Source organism: Rhincodon typus, chromosome 19, assembly GCF_021869965.1.
Source record: "Rhincodon typus isolate 14 chromosome 19, sRhiTyp1.1, whole genome shotgun sequence".
NCBI classification, from domain to species: Eukaryota; Metazoa; Chordata; class Chondrichthyes; order Orectolobiformes; family Rhincodontidae; genus Rhincodon; species Rhincodon typus.
In genome coordinates, this window is record NC_063350.1 from 4,085,827 (window position 1) to 4,092,326 (window position 6,500).

The 6,500-nt window shown below is 44.7% G+C and overlaps 1 protein-coding gene across 1 annotated transcript in view; it reads left to right on the plus strand.

The window, feature by feature from the left end:
- Nucleotides 1–219: 219 nt before the first annotated feature.
- The window catches only part of LOC109935217 (neurocalcin-delta-like), a 25,589-nt gene continuing 19,308 nt past the window's right edge, over nt 220–6,500 (plus strand). Inside the window, exon 1 of the mRNA XM_020533889.2 lies at nt 220–346. The gene's annotated coding sequence lies outside the window, so the exon portion shown is untranslated. The remainder of the gene's footprint in view (nt 347–6,500) is intronic.

Consider the following 6,500-nt stretch of genomic DNA (forward strand, 5'->3'; position numbering starts at 1 on the left):
TGTGTGAGGGTGTGTGTCACCCTGTGTGTCTAGGTCACTGTGTGTGAGGGTGTGTGTCACCCTGTCTGTCTGGGTCACTTTGTGTGAGGGTGTGTGTCACCCTGTGTGTCTGGGTCAGTGTGTGTGCTGACAGCGCCCTCCCTCCCACGCCAGTATTGCAGCTTGAATCGCTGTGACTTCCTCTTCCTCCCCTCTCCATTTAAGGTCCCCGCTCTGATCTCACTCAGTTCCCCGGGGTTCCGAGGCTGTTTGCCGCGAAACAGGTTTCAGTGAGAGCGGGGACAGAGAGGCTGCAGAGCCAGGTACTGAGCCCCGAGTCCCCCTCGGGAGGAACAGCCTGAACACTGTGAGTATCTCTCTCTCTGTGCCTGAGTGAACAGGAGCCGGAGCCCGGTGTTCGGTGTGAGTCCATTGTAGATGTTTAAATTCCGGTCAGAACCGACACTGCACACAGGAGACAAAAGGGGACCGGCAGTGAGAAGTACTGGGCTGGGAAAGCAAAGTGTGTAAAAGTGTCAGAAATATGCAGCGAGCCTGAGTGTGTAGCAGCAATGACCAACAATCAGCTCGAGTGGGAAATCGAGGGTTTTATTTGAAAAAAAACCTTGTGTACGTGCGTGCGAGCAAAGCAGCGAGACAGACATAGAGAGAATTAGCATGTGCAAGAGGGAGTGTGGGGATGAATGAATATTGGGTCCACACGGGTATGAGAAAAGAAAGCAGCAAAATGAGAGTCAGACAGAGGCAAAAACAAAATGTATCTGTCAGTGCCGTGGGATATCCCAGAATGAATGTGCGAGTCAGTGTGAAAATGTGCACCAGGGTTGATTCGAATTGAGTGAGTGTAAATGGATGCCCCAGGGTTAATCTGAATTGAGTGTGAATGTGTGCATAAGGGTTAATCCAAATTGAGTGTGTAAGAATGTGCGCCCCAGGGTTAATCCAGATTGAGTGATTGGATTAGGGTGCCAGAATGAGTGTGAGGGTCACTGTCAGTGATATGAAAGAGCTGTCTGTCTGCTGAGAGAAGATCAGTATGCGAAACCCATTGAGAACGAAGGAAAAATCAGTACATGTCCAGCGACATGAGCCTGAGAGAATCAGAAAGACGTGAATCAGGCAGGTTCCAGACAGCAATCCATACATTATTGCAGACTAACGACCATCGCGGGATACGGAGAGAGTATTAAAAAGAAGCTTTGATATAGCTGATCAGTTCCGATCCAATTGAAATTCAGTGCAGGCTTAATGGGCTGAATAGCCTGCAGTGCTGCTGTTCCTCTGTTGTCAAACTGAGCAAGTTTTACAGAATCGGTGAGCAAAGACAATGAATGGATGGATGTGAGAGGCTGGTACTGAGTGTGTAAAACTGTAAAATGGTCTGAGTGTGGGTAAAGGGATGTGTCAAGAGTGCAGGCTGTGGAGGGGCTACAGAAATGCCCCATGAATTTGCTGTGATAATCTGATATTGGTGAAATTTAAAATAAATGTGGCAATTTTCATGATTAGGATCTGTGCAGAGCTTTACAGGGCTGATATTAGGGGCAGCAAACAGGGTATCTGGAGTCAATACCAGCCTTTATGGGGTATTGTTTAGTGTTGTGTAATGTAACTGCAGGTTAATCACATTGAAATATTAATCCCACTGATGCAGCTGTTTACACAGTACTTAACAAATCTTGTAAATTGGAGCAATGGGGTCAGTGATGGGTTTGAGAGATTAATGTTAAGGATCAGTGTTTAGACTAACGATGGACTTTAAGGTTTAGAGTCTAGATTCAGTAACTGAGGTCAGTTGTAGGGTTTAGGGGTTTTGGGGGTCAGTGATGGGGGTTAGAGTTTAGTTTTAGAGTTAGTGACAGGATTTAGGGTTGGGTTTTGGGGTCGGGATTTGCATTTAGTGTTTAGTTTTAGAGTCAGTGATGGGGTTTATGGTTAGGCTGTGGGGTCAGTCATGGGGATTATCTTTAGAGAAAGTGAGAGTAATGGTGTATTTAGGCTTTAGCCAGGGTCAGTGATGGGGTTTAGCATTTAGTTTTAGAGAAAGTGATGGGTTTAGGGTTTAGTTGTGGGGTCAGGATTGGAGTTTCGAGTTTAGTTTTAGAGTCAATGATGGGGAGGGATAAAGTTTAGTTGTGGGGTCAGTCATGGGAATTAATGTTTAGATTTAGGATAAGTGACAGGGTTTAGGGATTAGTTTTGGGGCCAGGATTGGGGTTTCAGGTTTAGTTTTAGAGTCAATGACGGGAATAGGGTTTAGTTCTGGGGTCAGGATTGGGGTTTAAGACGGGGAATATATGCTACGAGTTGAGTATTTTTCAGGGACTTGGATGGTTACCCTGAGTGACCCTTATCCATATTCCAGTGCAATTCACAGGCAAACCCAGGGCAATGGCCACAGCTTTGGGTCTAATTTCCCAAGCTGTGGCCCCTGCAGGAATTTCAAAGCTTACAGGTGTGTATCATGTAGCTACTGGTCCCAGCAACAACACTGGCAGTCCGTACCTTCATCAGAGAAACAATTCACATTTATATAGCACCTTTCACAGCCTCGGAGGACTTCAAAGCTGTTCATAGCCATTAAAATATTTCTGAAGTATTGTCAGCGCAAGAAACTGACTGTGCGCAGCAAGCTCCTGCAAACAGCAAGAAGATAATGACAAGATAATCTGATTTTATTGATGCTGGCTGAGAGATAAATCTCGAGCTCAGTGACCTTGTTCTTTAAATAGTACTGTGGAATCCTTCACTTGAGAGGGTAGACAGAAGGCAGCACCTCTGACAGTGCAGCATCTCTCAGTACTGCACTGGGATCACATGCATTAATGAGTGAGGCTCAAACCCACAACCTTGAGAGTCAACTCGCCAAACTAGTGCTACCTGAAAGGAAAGTAAACAGAAGAACATTCTAAGAATGCTTGTAGCGATGCAGAATTGATTTCCCATGTGAAAAGATCTGTGGGACTGTAAAACTGGTAACACACTGGTGCAATTAACTGGTTCAAAAAGGAGCTGCACTAATTTCTGTCTGGTAACAGAGAGGTCCTTTGCAACCACAGCTGAAGTGTACAGTGTGAAATGTAAGAGTTGTACAGTGGGATTGTAAAGCTGGGATACGAGAACGGAGGCTGGGGGGAGATTGGGATTAAATACAGGCAATTTGAGGAGTCTAAAGAGGTGGCTGTAGATTGTATGGGAATAGAAAGAGAGCAGCATTTAATTTTTAAAAATGCACAAGAGTTGTCCCAGCTTTAGACATCTGCATTGCAGCAAACCAGGCTGCACACTTCAACACACACTCCCCCTTCCCCGGTACCCCAATGTCAACCAGATCCTGTTCTGCTTCCCAGCCTCTCAATGGGCAAAGTACATGGCCAAAGCCGTCTGTCTGTCCCACTCCACCTCTTGAGTCTACTTCAGGGGTAAATTAAAACTGTTCATTTTCCCTTTGCCAGGTTTAACAAGTGTTTTTCACAACTTAGGCTAGTATTGTTTGCAATAATTAAAGATGAAAATACTGGAACACCAGAGAAAATAAATATAAATGTAAGATTTGAGATGAGGATACCCGAACTGAACCACAGCCGTATCTCTCACGTGCTGCTGGATTGCGTCTGTTCAGTTCATGTTATCAGCACTGTATTAAAAATTGCACATCTAACCAAATCCGTTTTGCTAAAATCTGATTGTTTCCCTGCTCCAAGCCCACTGTCGGGAAGTAGCTTGATTGACACCCTCAAAGCATCATAGAGCACTTTGCCAATGTGAATCAGATCAAGACAGCAGCATAAGTAAGATGAACACAGTGTCTTTAGCTCTCTCCTTTCACCTTGAACATTACAATTCCACCACCTCCTGATTTGAGGCCCCAGGATGGTGCAGTTTGAAGTCTATGAGGACTTGCTATTGCTGTCAGTGAAACTGATGGTAAATAATTGAATGCCTAGCAGGTTCTGACATCAATTGACCCCTTCTTTACTCGACTTTGTTTTCCGCTGAGGGGTAGGTGGCCCAGCTAGTTACACAGCTGGTCACCAAATTGTTACAGCCCAGATACAGGCCATTCAGTCCATCATTTCTGATGAGCAATTCACTTAGTGCCACTCTTCCGATAAACCTACACATTCTTAGTTTTCACACAACAATTTAATGCTCTTTTGAATGTTCCAGTTGAAACTACCTCTTTCCCAAACTCTCAGATAGTGCTCTCTGCAATACTCTCTGCTAATTGCTTCAAATCTATTCCATCTCAGCCCTGATCCTTTCACAAGAGGGAACAGTTTCTCTCTACCTAATCTGGCTAATCCCCTGCTGATTGTGAACATTTCCATCAAATATCCTCTCAATATCCTTTTCTCCAAGAAGACAGTCCTAAAATCTCCAATCTGTCCATGTTACTGAAGTTCCTCATCACTGGAGTTATTCACATGAATCCCTTCTGCATTCTGTCCAATGCCTTCACATCCTTCTTAAATGTGGTGCCCAGAACCATACACAGTCCTCTAGCTGAGGCCTAACTAAGTGTCTTACAACAAGTTCAACATCACCTCCTTGCTGTTGGACTCTATAACCCTATTGATAAAGCCGCGGACATTGTATACTTTATTGACTGCTCTCTCCACCTGTTCTGCCACCAACCACCCCCCCACTATAGCATAAATGCTGCCTCCTCCACACTTCACTTTACCTCTGATAAAGAGTCATCTAGACTCAAAACATTGGCTTGCTCTCTCTCCGTGATGCTGCCTGACCACTGTGATCTCCAGCATTTTTTGCTTTCAGTTCAGCTTCCAGCATCTGCAGTAATTTGCTCCTGCCACCTTCAATGATCTGTGTACATATGCACCTGGGTTTCTCTGCTTCTAACATCTTTTAGAATTATGCCCTTTCTTTCTTATTGTATCTGCTCACTGAAATGAACCACCTCATACATCTCTGCGTTCAACTTTATCTGTTATCTATCCATCTTGTGTCTTTTGGAGTACTGAACTGCCCCTCTCATAGTTTACAACGTTATCAAGTGTCATATCATCTGAAAATTTGAAAACTTTGGAATGGCCCACTTGTACACTATAGTCTAGGTCATTAATACATAGAGTCATAGATTCACATAGTATGGAAACAGACCCTTCAGTCCGCTTAGTCCCACTTCCCTGTGTTTGGCTAATATCCCTGTAAAGCTTTCCCATTCATATACCTGTCCAAATGTCTTTTTAATGTTGTAACTGCACCTGCATCCACCACTTCCTCTGGCAGTTCATTCCACACACTCTGTGTAAGAAAAGGTGCCCCTCGTGTCCTTTTTATAACTTCTCCTCTCACCTTAAAAATATGCCCCCTAGTTTTGAACTCCCCCACCCTAGGGAAAAGACCCTTGTCATTCACCTGTTCTATGCCACTCATGATTTTATAAACTTCTATAAGGTTACCCCTCAACCTCCTACGCTCCAGTGAAAAAAGTCCCAGCCTAGTTTAATAACCACCTACCCAGTGGAACTCCTACGCAAATCTTCCACCAGTTTAAAAGACACTCCATTATAACCATAGTGTCTTTTTTCCGGTCTATTGACCAGATTTGTATTCAACTTGCCACTGTCCCTTTTTATATTCTGTTGTGTACAACTTCTTTTGGATTTCTATGTTCACCATGTCATCTGCACTGCTCTACTCAGAGCTATATTTGCTTCTTGTCAACTTAAACCCTAAAGAAACAAGATTTGCATTTCCACAGTGCCTTCATAACATCAGGACATTGCAAAGTGCTTTCCAGCCAATACATTACAACTGAAATGTAGTCACTATTGTAATGTAGGAAACACAGTAGCTAATTTGTGCCAAAAAAACTTTCATAAACAGCAATAGGATTATGATCACCTTTTAGGAATGTTGATTGAGAGAGAAATATTGGCCAAGACACCATGGATAATTCCCATCCAGTTCCTAGAAACGGTGCCATGTGATGTTTCATACCTTTTACACGAAATAGAGGATAATGTCACATCAAAAAATATCATTTCAATAATTCCTCAGAATTCACCTGATCACAATGCAGCACTCCCTCAGCACTGACCCTCCGACAGTGCAACACTCCCTCAGTATTGACCCTCCGACAGTGCGGCATTCCCTCAGCACTGACCCTCCGACAATCCAGCACTCCCTCAGTATTGACCCTCCGCCAGTGCAGTTTTCCCTCAGCGCTGACCCTCCGATAGTGCAGTGCTCCCTCAACACTGACCTTTCAACAGCGCGGCACTTTTTCAGCACTGACCCTCCGACAGTGCAACACTCCCTCAGTAGTGACCCTCCGACAGTGCAGCATTCCCTCAGTATTGACTCTCCGACAGTGCTGCACTCCCTCAGCACTGACCCTCCGACAATGCAGCGCTCCCTCAGTATTGACCCTCTGACAGTTCGGTTCTCCCTCAGCGCTGACCCTCTGACAGTGCGACTCTCCCTCAGCGCTGACCCTCCGACAGTGCAGTGCTCCCTCAACACTGACC